We start from the raw sequence: 16992 nt of genomic DNA on the forward strand, positions 1-16992 counted from the left end.
GGTCTCTTCTGTATTGGTATCACTATATATACGAAAAATTTGCTTATTAACAAAAAAACACGTTAAGCTAATAATATATCTCGTTGCTGAACGCAATTTTGCGGAAAACAACGTCTTTAAGTTGTACGAATCGACGACTTATTTTCAAAGTAAATTAATTTGGTTAATTTGGTAGAGCTGTTCAAGTGTGACTGTACTGATAATGATGAGTTGCCATACTATACTAATCATACATATTAAATAGCGAGCTTAGTATGGCAGTCCATTTGACAGTTAACACTTTTGTTAATTCAATCTAATCAAAATAAAACATCCATTATAATAGATATCCCTGTATTAAACAAGTTGAGGAATAAATTTTTAGTAGGGGCTGGGAAATATGGTCATAAAACAGATAAATAACTTAATTTATTGATTGGCCACACCTTTGCGAGTGATTTATAATTAAGATTGTAAATTTTCTTAATCAGATACGTGAGAAGTTAACGAGAAACGTCCGATTAAATTAGTTTCCAGAAAATCCACGCATCGGATTATTTTTAAGCGAATAACCTGAATTGGACAACGCATTTTGTACAGGTAAGAGACAGACGAGATGCCAAACTCAATATGGGAAGTGCATGCATGTCCATGGGTTGCGGAGAATCCTATGTCAATACTACATATTAAACGCGTCAATTGTCTTCATATGTGATTCATCCTGAGGAAATTAAGAGGGGTAGAAAGTACTAGGGGTTTGTATTCAAAAGTTGATATGATAATAATTGGACAATGGTAAATGCAGTAATGGGGCTAGAGGTCCGAATGGTCCGATGCATCGACTGATTTAAGGCCCCTCGCGATGAAAAATGAAATGATATCATTAGTTTATTTTGTTTGTAAAAGTACGTATATGCTCCTTTGGTGTTAGTTGCAAGGATTTTGTTATGCTCTGGTTAATATTTTATACTCAACTTGTGATTTAATATGCATAGTTTTAGGATGATTTAAAAATAATTATATGACTGGATAAAGCTATTTCCCCCTTCTTATTTTTTTTGACGAATCGATTACATTAACTGCGTCAATGAAAATCGCCGTTGGTTAAATCTATGGTTAAACAAATGGTCATATAAAATTACTTAGGAAGTTATCCAGATAAGTTTTAGCCTTCATTGCCAATTAATTTTAACAGTTCTATCATGTCAGAAGTGTCAGTCGTAACGCATACATAAATATTCAAGATTGGATGTAAAACATTTGGATGACAGTTCATCACCTTGTTGGATACCCTTTATGACGAACTATTATAATACATATAAAAATATATTGCGTAAAGTATAGTATAAGTTCTTTTTAAAATTTGCACGTTCTTTGCTATACATTAAACTGATTAAATTACCTGGTGGGCAAATGATTTACTATTTAAATTGCATTTATAGACATTATTATTTAGTTGTTAATGTAGCTGAGATAGGTTATCTACGCAAGTGTCGCGGCATGAATAAATTCGCAGGAGTTGAATGTCTCCACTAAGTTAACTAAAAGGACTGTGGGAGTCTCTACCTGATATTATATTATCTTGGAGTGATATAATAATATCATGAAGGTGAAGAATGTAAACCAGATGTATAAATATTTATTCACTTTATTTAGATATGTATATATTTTAAAAGTCTTGTTTAGGAACGGATGGTATAGAAATTGTATCAATAAAATAATCAGTACATATAACTGAAGTCGTAATTAATAAATTTGGCAACTATCTAATTCAACTAATGAGAATTAATAATGTTTAAACAAACAACCAACACATCTCATTTTAGACGCAGCCTAAGATTTGAATTACAGAATTACAGTATCTATATTGTAAAGTATATACTCTACTCAAAGTAATTAAATTATTATTAAGTCATTTAATTAATAACAATTACGTATTTAGAACAAGAAGTTACAAGATGTTGATGGTAGTATATTATCAAATATTTAAATCTGCACTAATGGTTGTGTGTTAAAATTCCCCAATATATTATAGTATGAAATTGACTTGTGTTATTCCTTTTTTAATCTCAAATTGCACGCAAAGTTGTTATGATACAAGTACATAGGTACCTAGTTATATACTTTATCATTTTAACAGATAACTACTGTAAAAATCTACTACCACCATCTACCGCTGCTTTCAAAAGTTGTAACGATCGAATTCGTAGCTTCGTTTGGAGCCTCTAAGCAACGCCTGACCTGCATATCCACACGGGGCGAAACTGGTTATTTCTCATTTATAATTATTTTACGTCCAGGTCTGGCAAAATCAAATGTGTGTTTGGACCAGAATATGGACCTACATTTCACGTATTAACACAAATCTGTTACAATACAACCTCCACTATGTGGGTATGGTTGAAGATTATTCTTTTGGCGCCGTCTTCTATTGAAATAAATGTTGGATATAATGATTGCTACTTCCATGCTAGTGGCCTTGTTGTTTAATTCATCGTCATTATTGTAGAAAAGTCAGAACACAATTTATTGTAGTTGTATACAGATTTACAATAAATATTCATTGATCGTAAAAGTGTATTGTAAATTAAATTGAAATATATCTGGTTCAATACAGCAATGTGGGTAACAAAGGCAACAATGAAATAAACCAAATTGTTTTTTTTTGCAATAATTTCATCATAAGTAATCTTATCACAATTGCTTGTTACAATAATCGATTGAAATCCAGCCAGTAACGTGGCCAATCATGGTTCGAATTTAAATGGATATCGGCGGTACTGCGTCAAATTTGATCTAATCAGTGTAGGCACAATAAAAAGTCAGAGAGCCCAGAAAAAAGTGTTGGTTGTATGAAAACACACGTGTACGTGTTTGAAATAAAAGACATGGCCTACTAGAGTTCCGCATTCAGATCGAAAGTATACGCACGCCTTAATGCACTTGTATTTGCAATAATATGTTTCCTTTATCTGAGCTTTCAACTTAGTTTAACCCTTCTAGAACAAAACTCAGAGCTTTTTTTTTATTAATTGAACTTGAGTGATTCTATACTTAATCCCTTTATTAATGAAATTTAAAGATGTTTACATGACATTGTATCTAAAAATTAAAATATAACATTACAAATAAATCGATGCAAGAATATTGAAAATCAAATATATGCTACAAACAAAGCCTAGCAAATAGGAGACTCACAGGCAGTGGCGGGTTTAGAGACATGTAAAGCCAACGCACTGACTGACTCTGTGCCTCCCTCTGTAAAAAATAAAATAAAACTATAAATTCTAACTATTTTTTATATAACTTGCATCAATGCCTTTAATAAAAAAAAGTAAAACCCATTTACATAGGTGCATAATTGAAATATCAATGTATCTAAATATATTCCTAATATTTCATAATTTAACTAAAAATAACAATCTATTATTTTTATTGAAGATGACAGTAATCACTTATGACACATTTTTTGTGTACAAGTACGTATCTGTTTGAGTGGTTACGTTATTGTCTCTTTTAATGTTAGTTGCAGGTTATGTTTTGGGTAATATTTTATGAACAATTTGTGAGAAATATGTATTTCTTTATTTTTTATAAGATTTTGGTAAACATTAAAAAAAAAACAAACATAAATTAAATTAAGACAGATTTAGTTCGCTCCAAAGGAACGTTGTCAACTGCTTAGATGCATTGCAGCCAAACTCATTAAAAAATGAACATATTAGAGAAATTTGATATGAAGAAAATTGTGGATACAATAATATTTTCTGTTCATAAAATGGTTAAGTCGTTGGTTCTTGTTTCGAATAGATTTTGTTGCAATAGTACGAGGGTTGGGCGTGTATTATTATTACAAAAGGGCTATTTGCTACAACAACGTGGTTTAGATTTATTAGGCAACTTTACAAATTTACAAGAGCAGGTATCTTGCGGCGAATGATATATCTACATAGATAGCTGTAAATAAATACATTTCCAGCGATTAATAGTAATCAGAATGAAATAAACTTCAGCTTGGAATAATTATTATACAGTGGACCACTAATTTTGCATTAGCAATTTGTTCATTTCTCACCATTGTTGTTAAAATTTTCCATATCAATACCAAACTAATCAATATATTAATAAACCTGCTGGTACATTTTTGTGTTAAAAATTGTTCAAGTTTTTCATAGTTAGTAATATTTTATATCATTGTTGGTATTTGGGCTAGCGGTATGTGTTGATTAAGAATTCATCTATAATATAAAATCAATCTCATCACTTTTAGTAATCTAGTAAAAAAACATATTATGTTACATATTTTTATTTTAGATACATTTAAAAAGATTAATTATTTATTCCATTTAATTAGTTTGACAGGTTGGCATTCATACGTATCAGTTTAATATAGTATTTATTACCTTAAGAGGACGTTCTACAGAATTGGCCTTGAGAATTGAAAATATGATTTTTTAACATGTGGTCCATAATATCTGGTCTACTAGTTAATATAAAAAGGTCGTGTCAAAGTTGTTTGTGTTAATAAATTTGCTCTGTGACTGATCCGACTCATATTTCACATTTATTTCATCAGGGCTGTCGAAGACATAAATCATAATATATATTTATAATTTTAAATTTTTATTTATAATATATATTATTTAAGTTTTGTGCATCTAATGCCGGGTCCACACTGGCAACAAGTTAATTTGCTGGCAACCTCGTTAGATTTTACGATAATTATTGTAAAATTTCTTAAGCAATTATGGTAAGTATCGTAAAATTTAATGAGGTTGCCAGCAACTTGTTGCCAGTGTGGAAATGGCTTAATATCCACTGTGGTTCACGTAGTGGCATGGACCTGGGGTTAGCTAATTCAGGAAGTCAACACCCATGATAGAATTTTTTTCCAGTTTTGGTTGCATTATATTCCAAAACTCTTCTGTAAAAATCGTTTCCGAGTTTATAAATGGAAATTTCTCGGTGTACATAGTAAACAAACCTACGAATAAAAAAAGACAAAAAGGAACATACTGATTCATCGCAGTAAAATCTGGTAATCAAATTCGCCATTTTGAAAAGCGACGATTTTGCGTAAACAAATATCACGTGGTCTGTACGTGTGCGGCAAACTTCGAATGTGTTTGTAATTTTGTGCAAAGTGCGAATGTAATGTTTTCAAATAATTGATATGGATTAATTATACCATCGTATTATTTTCTCGAAATCATAAACATACTATAATAGTATTTGAGTATCAACCTATGTTCAATTTGAATTGGGTTATAATAATAATACACCCGTATATATATCAATAGTATGTTTGCTAAAAAATCCACCCAAGTTATCAGTACGTACTTGCACAGGTTTGATTAAAAACCATGATGAAATTAACATTTAAAAAATATGAATGCTTAATATTATTTTGACAGCCCTGTTTTCTGATCGGCTTCATCTCGCAGGTGTTCATAAAATAATAATAATTCTCCGCGCGGCAGAAATTATCAGTAATAATAATAATATTTCTTGAAATAAAATCTCCGATGATTAGTGATTTTTGCGAAAAGATCGATTTAAATTGACGTAGTTACGACGCCGAGGTCCTTTTTATACTGAATTATATTTGAACGGCGGGCTCTTCAGCGGGCCCTTAAGAGTTTATGACAAGATATCGTTTTTATTACTTTTTTTCTTTATAATAATGTTTTATGTCATGTTTGAACGTCTTAAACTTATAATTTGTAATGTCCACAATGTGTTAAAAAAATTAATTGAATTAAGGCATGTTGTTAGCGTCGCAGGCAAAATCGGGATAGAATTTACGATACGTCATATATATTTCCTTTTTTATAATGAATCCGACAAGTTTAGTATGTAGGTGTAGCACAAGTGATTTTTTTTACATTTTATCAAACCGGAATGCAATATTTAATTTGTTCACAAAACCGAGAAATAATCTCGGAAATTTGATGAACTGGAGCTGAGCTCTGGTACGCTTCGGCCATTACGAGCCCTGAATATAATATGGGACTGGACTGTCTCAAAAAATAATGAATAATTCTGTATTAATTCTAGATATTCAACTATTATTGAATTTAAGGGACTATAATAATGGCCGAGATCATGTACTTCTGTACTTTGTTCGACTAAGTGCAGTACCTTTGTGTATTGTGTATAATCGTGTGAGATTGCAAGATAATAATTTCCCGTAAAATCGCGGACAGGCGCGACCGCTCCCGGAATAACTCTCTCGGTCTTTGTGAACACGATAAATGTCCGCCGTAAAATTGACCGTTTGATATTCACTGGACCATAGATTTAGAGATAAATATTTCAATTAAATCAGATTTTTAAAATTCAATAAGTACTGAATATAGACAAGATGTAAGAATTATTATTGAAAATACATCGTTTTGAAAAGCGCCAGGAACACTTATCTATAATAAAATCCCAGAAAAAGTTGGACCAAGCGGATTTAGAACTTAAGATATCGATCCGTCTATGACTCGTGCGAATTAATACTAATAACTATGCTATCCGAGTTTCAAATTCTGCCATGAAAAGGTAACTTGCTTAGTTGGTAATTAAAACAAAGAAATTATATTACTACGATGTTTTATAGATGGCACCGAGTCATTGGACTTGCGAGTATTATTGAGAGTATTGTTAAATTATTATTTTAGTGTCTAATACAGAATATTTATATAAATTTAAAAATATGAGGTATGTATGTACTTTCTTATTATTTATTGAAAATACAATAATTTTTAAAACAATTATATAAGTATTATTAGTTTTTTTTCACGACCCGATTAAAATAAATGAACCCTCCGATTTTTCAAATTTAAAATTGGCATTGATGTAGGTTTTCTACCAGTTTCGCTCTGTCTTACACATTTTCATGTTTTCTCTCATGCATTGCACACAATTCACGATCAATACAATATACGGTAAACGCAGGGAACTCAGAATTGATCTGTAGGTAAAAGTTTTTTGGACTTGTAGATGTAGATACTAGAGATAAGGGTAGTCCTAATAATAAATTGATTTTAAATCTCTTAGCACGCGAGTCATTGTTTAGTAGTCAACGGTTGTTTAAGTACAATGGTTAAAATACGGAAACACTTCAAGAAGACAAACAAATAAATAAATGGGTACGGGAGTAGATACAGCCATTCGTGACCACATGTCAATGGCTGAGCATGATTTTCTCGCCGAAGGAAATAATTGTTCATCACGCATGATGGGCGAAAGAAACCACCAAGGCTTTGAAGAAAAATACGAGGGAGAATAGAGAACGATTGTTTATAAAACTTTTAACTTTCATAATCCCTACTTTATAATATCTCATTTATATACTCGATATTTTTCTAATATTGTAAAGACAATACTCAAAATGCCTACTTACATTTTATTATTTTTGAATATTTTATAAATTATTTATTTTGGAAAGTACTTATATAATATTATTGTACCTAATTCATGTTATTGTATAACTTTATTTTATATGAATTTTTAAGAATACAATATTATGAGATTTAACAAGGTGAGAAAATACGATATTTTTATTCCTCCTTTATAAAAAGACTGTGTTTACTAACAACGAAATAAACACATTGTCTCTCTGAGTACCTTCATAATGTATGATATTCAAGTAAGATGGCGTGATTGATTAAAATAGATTTGAACTCTGATTGAAAATAAACTTACTGGATTTGTCCACTATCAAAAATTAGTCAATACCATAGACTATAGATACGTCAATACCTATTATAAAAAAAAACAGAAAACTGTTTGATCGAAGGAGATTTGAAATCACAACCATCATATTATTCCGGGACATTTGATTTACCAATTAGAGAGACTTTAGTTAAATAATATTAAGACATTTTGCTTACCGCCCACCGTCTGGATAATGTTTCTTGTGGGTTCAAGTCCCATTTGATATACGTAGGTATGTTTCTATTTTACAACGTTTTTCTTAGCTCGTATTCTTATTTGTTTGGTGGTTCTTTGTCCGGTACAAATCTTGCAATCGATTTTTAACTAACTTCCCGACTAGCTAGACCTTTGAAACTTTTAGAATATATTATCAGAACACGATGTCAATGCATTATTTTAATACTATTAGCCATCTTTAAGTAGAATTGAGTTCATTTTCAGTTAATTCTGTTTTGTATGAAAAGTTATTTCGAAAAAAATCCGTAATCCAATCCACTATTATTAGTTGCTAAGTGGGTGGTCCTAGCAACAAAATTATTAATATATACGTGCGTTACTATAGAAATCAAAATGACATTTCAGTATTCTATATTTGTTTGTTTTTTATTTACCTCTTATCAAGTACAAGTTTGAGCATAATAATTCAACAGAAAATTTAAAAACGTTGTAAATGAAAAGTTCTTTTTATCCAGTAATTATATTGAATTGTGTATAATTAAATAATGCTACTTATTCATGTAATAAAAAAGTGTTTAACTGAGAACCCACGTACTTACATACTATTATATTTACAAACATCAGGCATTATTGTGGTTTGTGCGAGTTGAAATTTGGACAAAGAAAAAAGGCCGAATTACATGCAAACTATTTTGTTTAGATTAAAACGGTAGATATTTTTATCATAAAAGTGAGAAATGTATTTTTAATTACATTTTGGTTTAAATCTCAGAAAATCTTAACAATCAATCACATACAAAAAAAAATCTGACAGAATCGTATAGAATCATTATGCAAAGATCAACGGTGATAAAATCACATTACGGCTACATTATTTGTGACTAAGTAACAACTCAGAGGTAAAAATCACATCGAGATATTTGGTTACCACTTGAGTTATATGTCTGCAATGACTTTAAAAGTTCATTGTTTACAGCAATAATTATTAATATATGACGGCATGGTAAAAATGTATTGTCTCTTGTAGTCGTAATATAAGTGTAGGTACACGAGAGAGATGTATGTACGGCGTGAATGTGGCTGCGGAAGGTTAGTTGCGTAAAATGTAAAAGAGACCGCGCGGTCACGATTTCATTCACCGTTTTATTCGCACGACTCAGAAAAATAAACAAAAATACTCACAAATGGATTATGAAAGAAATGGCTTTCGTGCCACCCATTTTCTCAATAAGTATATGCATATTAGTATAAAACAGCAATAAAAGATTGATTTTATATCATATTAATGCGGAAAATAGTATATTAATCGTGAAATGGTCCGTAATCCGCCAGCGACGCAAATATATCGCCACTTTACTATTAAGACCTCGTAAGTCCGATATTATGGAAAAAATTAAGTTTGTTAGACAAAATTTAAACAAAAGAACATTTTAATTCATATCAAAACCTCGGTTCTATAGTCTCGACTAGTATGCTGCCCATCTACCGACACATTTAAAAAACTCGTAGGTCTCGTGGTTTCAAACATGGAATTAAAACCTCGTGTTTCACAAACAGTGTTGGCAGATTCATTGATTAGAGATGTGTTTAAAATATTGTTTGTATTACGTTTTTTCCTTCCCCCCAACATTCTTCTCAAACAGAATTGACATATAAACAGATGTGACGATATATACGAATTTAAAAATGCTCGACATATTTAGGTTTGTTACGGCATGGCTTTTCATATATGAAATTCGTTTTTTTTTTTAAAGTAGACTGTCTACATCTTTATATTCGGCAAGTTAGGGTCGCCAACTGTTGATGTTGTCCAATAAAAGTGTTACCTACATTAGATTCATCATAAATTTTGAAAAAATATGCAAAGGGAAACAAAAATTATACTATTTTATAGAAAAAGAGTCGTAAATGTTAGATTTAAACCGATTAAGCACTAAAGGTTCGCGAGACGGCCGGGGGAAACAGGTTTCGATAACTGCGTTCCACTGGTCATTTTATGCACATAATTCTGTCAGATCTCAAAATCATATACGATGACAAACGTACTTTTACTACTAGCCTTTTTTAGTAAATCACTGAAACTTTAACATTATTTTCTTGCTGTCATAAATTTACGTTTTAATTCTTACACTTTTGAAGCAAGTTTCTTAATTTTGTATTATTTTTATATTTATACTACCAAACGTATAAAAAATGATAGATTATGTAAAAAAATATCTGAGAAATATTTTACTTTGTAAAATAGTTCAAACAAATTGCTATAATATTACCTAATTTTTGCTAAGTATGACCTTATTTATAAGTGGATCAAAAACTATATAAGTATAGTGAAAAAAGGAAATAACAGCTTTCGCTTATAAGCAAGGCAGTATAGGTTGTGGGTTATATTAACGGTTTGATAACGAGGTATGGTTATTATCCATTCGCCAACCTCATTGGGTTTTTGCACCGGATTAAAGACAAATTGAAAAACAACATACATTTTTTTTCGTTAAAGTTTTAATATAAAAATAATCATTATTATTGAAGGATAAAGTATAATATATTTAAAAATAATCATTTTATTAGGCTTGGTGATAGAGTTATCGAACAGGTTACCATAAGGCGTAAAAATGTACGTCATAGATTGTGGCACCGAAGGGTCTGGGAATCTTTCACGAGGTTGTTTTTTATCGGCTGCGAATGTCGTTTGAAGAATACGCAAAAACACACACGAAACCAGGATTTGCGGTTTGAGATTAGGTGTCCTAGAAAACTGCTCGATTTATTGATGCCTCTGGATTAATATTGCTTTAATTCTGTGATTCCGGGATTAGTTTTTACGGAAAATCGAAAGCAGACGAAAAATAAATTTATATTTAACTTTCACGATTTCTCTGTTTACTTTGTTGCAATATTCAGGAACGGATACAAAGAAAAATCCACCCTTCCAGATAATTTATTTAATTGGACGTAAAGTTATTATTATTGTTATTATTTTTTAACATCGCAGTACATGTCAGACTAACAGTATATAGTTTTACCGTTGTAATAGTACTAATAATGCTCTGGTAAGACGTCTCGCCAACGATGGTTGAGCGGCTTATAATGCGGTGGATCCCAGGTTCGAATCCTAAGTCCGGAAAATTCACATATTGTTTTTCAATTTGTGTTTGAAGTCATAGAATGGACCTAATAAGTTGAGCAAGTGGCAACATCCATTTCTCGTTAAAACAACATCTGTTAATACAAATCTCTAGCCTGTGGAGGCCTGTATGATCCTATTAGGATCAGAAATGGTCAAAAAAAGAAAAAAACGACGTGTCAACCGATGCATTGTTGTGATCGTGATTGTTTGACCAAAGCATAGCTAGTTTGATTTATGTTTGAAATTTGCGCCTTTCAGTAAAAGGCCGAAGTAAAAGAAATATAACAGCAACTAACCGTATAAGCAAGCACCTGATTCAAAATGTAAATTCCCCAGGCTTGTTTTTAGAGGATTGTGAGCGTGTTGTAATCTCAAGCCCCTTTAAATAATTAAAAAGAATTTCAGAAACGTGTATAACTAATGTGTTTTGTCAAATATTAAAAGTCTGCATAAAAAAATACACTCGGGGGATGTAAATGAAATTTAATACACACTATAATTTACCCACCTCCTCACCATAAATTACCATAAGTCAAAAGATTACAGTAGGTAGGGAAGATGTTTTTTGAATAATGCTGTGACTGTATCATCGAATTGTTTTTCTCAAAAGTTTGAGTCTGCAAAAAATAGTGTTATCTACTGACAACTGGTATACCTGGTTTATTTCATTCAGGTTCTTAAAAAAAAGAAATAATGGAGAGTGGATTTTCTGTCAGTATATTGATAGATTTTGAGTTCTGACTGACGATGAATAATGCATCTAAAAAAAACTACTGTAGGAATATCTCAAACCTATGTTTAGTAAGTATTACACTTCCGCCATACAGCGACTTGCTAATTTTTATTGACTACTAAAACTATTACGTATTTTTTATTCATACAATATGCTAATCATATAGGTAACTGAGTATAATAAATTTTAATATATATGTTTGGGTAGGGCTGCCCACGCTTCCTTTCACAATAAAATTAGCTGAAAATATATATTATCATATGGGTACATAGTATAAAAAATTCGGCCTTGAATTATTTATTGCATACTTAATACCAATCAACGCCCATGTTAAAATGTACGTGTAATATTAATATTGATTGAATCATTTGAATTAAATCCTGTTAGGAACTCAAATCAACTATGCAATATTAAATAATAATATATATTTATAAATTATAAATAGTATGTATTCCATAGCTATGACATATTTTTATTATTAATTATACTCAGTAACTTTCTTAGTAGGTACCTACCTAATTTAAAATTGAATTAAAATAAAATGCTTATTTTTTTCGAAATACAAAAAATCTACATAAATTATAAAGAACATAGATTAAAAATGATACTTCCTCTTTCACATATTATGCGATATATTAATAAACTATTTTTATTTAATGGTTAACAAACAAAATTTAAAAATATCTATATGATTCGTTAAATAGGACAATTTTTTCTAATATATCTGTTTCTGTAGAAGGTATGTATTTAAAATATGTATTGACAATTTATGTTCTAAACAATCGTAACAACAAGAAACTGACAGATTGATAACATAATTTTGAATCCTTCCTTGTGTCATTCAGCGTACTCTCATGTACTTTATGACTTTTGATTTACTATTTACGCTTTTTTAATATTTTGTTTTTTATGTTATGTTGTGAACGACTTGTATTAGTAGTTTATACAGTTTATCATGTAAACAAATAAATTCGAATTTGAATAACGTAATTAATTGAGTTTGAATTAACTTGGTAGAATTACAATTATTGAATAACCAAGTACTTTCAAGTAGAGCTTGTGATTTATCTACACTTCATTTCTTGAGATTCGTGAATTCTCGAAATCAAGAATATTTTTTTTCTCGAGAATTCTCGAGATTCTTATTATTACGAAATTTTCATTTCTTGTCGATTTCTTTGATCTCCAGGCCAAAATTTTTTAACCGGGAAATTTAAGAAATTCGTTTTTTTCTTGAGAAATTTCATTTAGTTTTTTTTAAATTCCGGTTACAGTCGGCGTCTTACTTAACTTTAGTGACTTATTTCTTGTAAATTGAGAATTCCCAAAATTTCGAAAAAATAATTTCTCGAGAAAAATCTCGACACGAGATATCTCAATCACAATCTCTATTTTGAATCATATTTTTACAAATATTGGTGAAAGTTAAGTCGATAGTTATTTCGATTTTACATGACAATTATAATAAAATATTCACCAAAACTAATAATATATACGGTACAGTAGGAGAAAGTTACAGGAAATTCTAGTATAATTCGTTAATTTATTTTTATATGTAATAAAATTAACGACATCTCGATATAAATACGTTTCTAAAATACTCTGAAAAGGATTCCGGCTGCTCCAGGAAGTAGTTTATATTATTATTTAATATAAATGATAATATAACTTGTAAGTAGGTACATTTTAGTTTTTATATAGTTTTTTACTGTATATACATATAATGTTAAAATACTTTAAGCATATTCTTCAGTAGTACTATAGTACAAATCAAATCGTGTCTTAGCCTTCACAAATTTTCGACTAAACCATTGCTACGTTGCTCATCTCCAGTTGTTCATCAGGAAAAAGTCTTTGACATTATTCCCAATGTCATAAATAATATTATATAACCTACAAATATTTCTATATTTTTAGAACACTTATAGGAACCAAGCCACTAATGTAAATACTATTTATATGATATTATATTTTAATTTACGGCAGCTCAGAATCAGACTTGGAATCAAATAATGTAACATCTTGAAATAATCCAACTTTCATTCCAACGAGCTTGTATTAAAATAATAATACGTAATCTTTACTACGGTATAATTATTATACGAGTGAATGTATTCAAATGAGAAGGATACATCATTAATTATTCATTCCGGAAGCCGCCTGTAAATTTGAATCATGTTTTTTTTTAAAATAATAAAACAAAGTTTATCTGGATTATTAAATGTAATGGGATTATAGGCAAAGATGAAGCGACGTAGAATTCTTATTAAGCTCGACGGCAGGTGAAAAGAGATAAGCTTTTGATATTTATTACTTTACGGCTAAGCATTGATAATAATAAATTCGTCTGACAGGATTTAGTTTGAAAATAAAAACTCTCTTTTAAAAGCTTTAGTAGTTATATTGTTTATTACAACACTATTTATAAATATCTTATGAGATGGTCATTCAGATTAAAGCGCGAATAAAAGCCTCCATAGTGGACTTTTAGATGAAAAAAAAACAAACATAAAAGCATCTTCTGAGAAACTTAGAGGTCAAACCATTCGGCAGTCTGGAATCTAGACATGTATATTATTATATTATTATATACTGCTATCCTTTTTCTATTTTATCAATACATATTACGACTTTTATAACATATGATTTAAAGATTATAAACAAAATATACCTTATACAAGGAATCTTTTTATGTCATCATATAAATGATCATATTTATAAAAAGATTTTTTAATTTAATTTTATAGATAAACCTGTGTAAAGAAAATTTTAAGAATAATTCTTAGAGTCTGGTGAACGATAATAATTCAGAGTTCTATCAACTATTTGCGGAGCCAAGAATAACAAAATTCTTTAAGATGAGACGTTCACAATGGGTATGCCATATTGCAAGGATGAAGAAAACGTATTAGTTACTTACATCAAACCCAGAGAGAATAAGATGATTTGGAAGACTCAAGTTCAGAAGGCTTCACGGTGTTAATAGAAACACCAACACACTGGGTATTCAGAACTGGATGACTATAGCTTAGTCAGGCGTGGATAAATATCATGGAAGCGGCCAAGATCTACAGTGTATTGTAGAGCCAATGACGATGGTGAAATATAATATTTATTTCGAAATTATTAACTACAGCGCAATATTTCTGATTGGAGGTTTCAAATTTTTTTTATTTCATGATGATATTATAAAGAAGAGTCATACACCATACTCTTATACCATGCAATTGTATATCATATTCGTTAGAAATAAAACTGACTATATGCCTTGGACATATGGGATATCGTGTCTCTTCTGTGCAATCTAACCATCACAACAAAGGAGTCACGAATCAAGATCCTTCTTTATGTTATGGTATTTTGTAGGATTTCATATTTGAGATTACTACGAGTATCATAAGAAGCTTTTATAATGATATTCAATTGGACGTCGGACTCTAAAAGGCTGATAATCACATCGGTGGCACACGTCAGGTTTACAAAATGGTTTAGAACGTTGTGGATGACGGGATATCAATTCTCATATTAGTGAAGGTATCATATCGACAGGAACATTAACACTTTATTATGTGAAGAGAGCCCGCATAATCCATTATTTTCAGCAATGGACCAGCTGTCTGTGTTCCGAGATTATATATTATGTAATTAAAAATTACTTTTGTCTTTATACTACATATGTCAACTTGTGAATTAATTCATAACTTTAAAATATTCCGAGTACAATTTTTATATAACAGATAACTATGTGTTAGTAAAGTTTTATAATCTAGTTTTCCCAATTTTTTTTCTATATTCATCAGTGTACGACTATTGCAGTATAAAGCAGTAAAACAGTATTATCTCTTATAACAGAAAATTTTATTCAATTTTCCTCCAATTAACAACCATTTTGTCACTATAGCAACATTGAAAACAATTAAACATTCAACTGTCATCTATAAATTGCAATCTATTTATTCGCATACGCTATCTAGAGATGTCCCTCGGTCACACCCCCGCGGGCGACAACCGGCACTTCATCTTCGTAAGAAATGCATTCTGTCTTCACAATATGACAGCAAAAAGCTATGCAGAGCCCGCCGCCTGCAGTCGTTAGATTCCATCTCGCGACGTACAGATTATTATGCGCCGTGATTTACGACTAGTGGGTCGCAAGGACTGTTTTTTTAAAATTCATATCTCGATACCGAGCCGGTTGTTAAAACGTTTATATTTATAATATGAAGATAGGAAAAAATAGTCTGTATCGAAAACCTGTATTTGAAATAGGATGCAACAACTGTAAATTCCACAGAACAGACTAATAAGATAGAATTGCGAAACCAGTTACCATAGATCAATACTTTGAAGCCAGATTTAGTTTATGACTTAATAACGGTCAGGCCATAAAATATCCGGAATATCCTCAATTATTACCAATATTGAAGTCGCGTTTCATTTACGTGATAATCATTAGTGCATATTATTATGATACAGATATAACTATCGAAAATAATATATTATTTAACACTTGTTTAAGTATATTTCATATATCTCCACAATCATGAATTGTACCTTCTTAGTCACACCTAGAAGTTTACTCATTTTACTTATTTATTTGTTACCTGGTAAATTCTTTTTTTTTTGCGAGCCGGTTGATTATGAAAATATTGTTGGAAAATATTAATTTTACAACACTAATTATGCCGTTTTCTTAAGTTTCCATTGAAAAGAAATTTTTACATGTAATCTATCAACTATCATCACACAACTTGCTTTATTATTTTAACAAAAAATATAAGTGATAACATTTTATTTACACGAGATGATTTTCGTTGACATTTTTATTCGATGTTGAAATGAGACGTAAGATGGTGAAACTTCATTTTTGTTATAAATCATATTTCAAACAAAATTTACGCCAATTTAACTGTATAAAAAATATTTTTTGTCAGTAAATGACACTTGCATTATTTATAGCTTTCACTATAAGTATATCATTTTAATTGACAATTGAATGACACAAAAATAATATAATAATAATACACATTCTTTACGTTTATATATATTTTTTCATTGGCTCTATAATTCGGAGTGGATTATAGTCGCGTCACGGAGAAGTTTCGTACACTTTTTAAAATGAGAAATTTTTATTAGGTTCATTCTCTGGGTCCAAACACACATTGAAAAACAACATGTAAGTTATTTATAGACCCGTGATTTAAACCCCGTACCCTACAATATCAACCGGATACGTTATCACTTAGATATCACGGAAATCTTTAATATTATA

The 16992-nt window shown here is 30.3% G+C and overlaps 1 protein-coding gene across 2 annotated transcripts in view; it reads right to left on the reverse strand.

The window, feature by feature from the left end:
- The window catches only part of LOC147063490 (uncharacterized), a 221739-nt gene that overhangs the window by 62682 nt on the left and 142065 nt on the right, over nucleotides 1-16992 (reverse strand). The window contains exon 4 of one of the 2 annotated variants that reach the window (XM_085959554.1): nucleotides 3178-3237. The exons of the other annotated variant lie outside the window; for it this stretch is intronic. The gene's annotated coding sequence lies outside the window, so the exon portion shown is untranslated. The remainder of the gene's footprint in view (nucleotides 1-3177; nucleotides 3238-16992) is intronic. 2 annotated transcript variants of the gene reach the window in all.

This window comes from Rhyacophila brunnea, unplaced genomic scaffold (genome assembly GCF_057557595.1).
Source record: "Rhyacophila brunnea isolate RB1 unplaced genomic scaffold, BYU_Rbru_1.0 scaffold_9, whole genome shotgun sequence".
Lineage (NCBI taxonomy): Eukaryota > Metazoa > Arthropoda > Insecta > Trichoptera > Rhyacophilidae > Rhyacophila > Rhyacophila brunnea.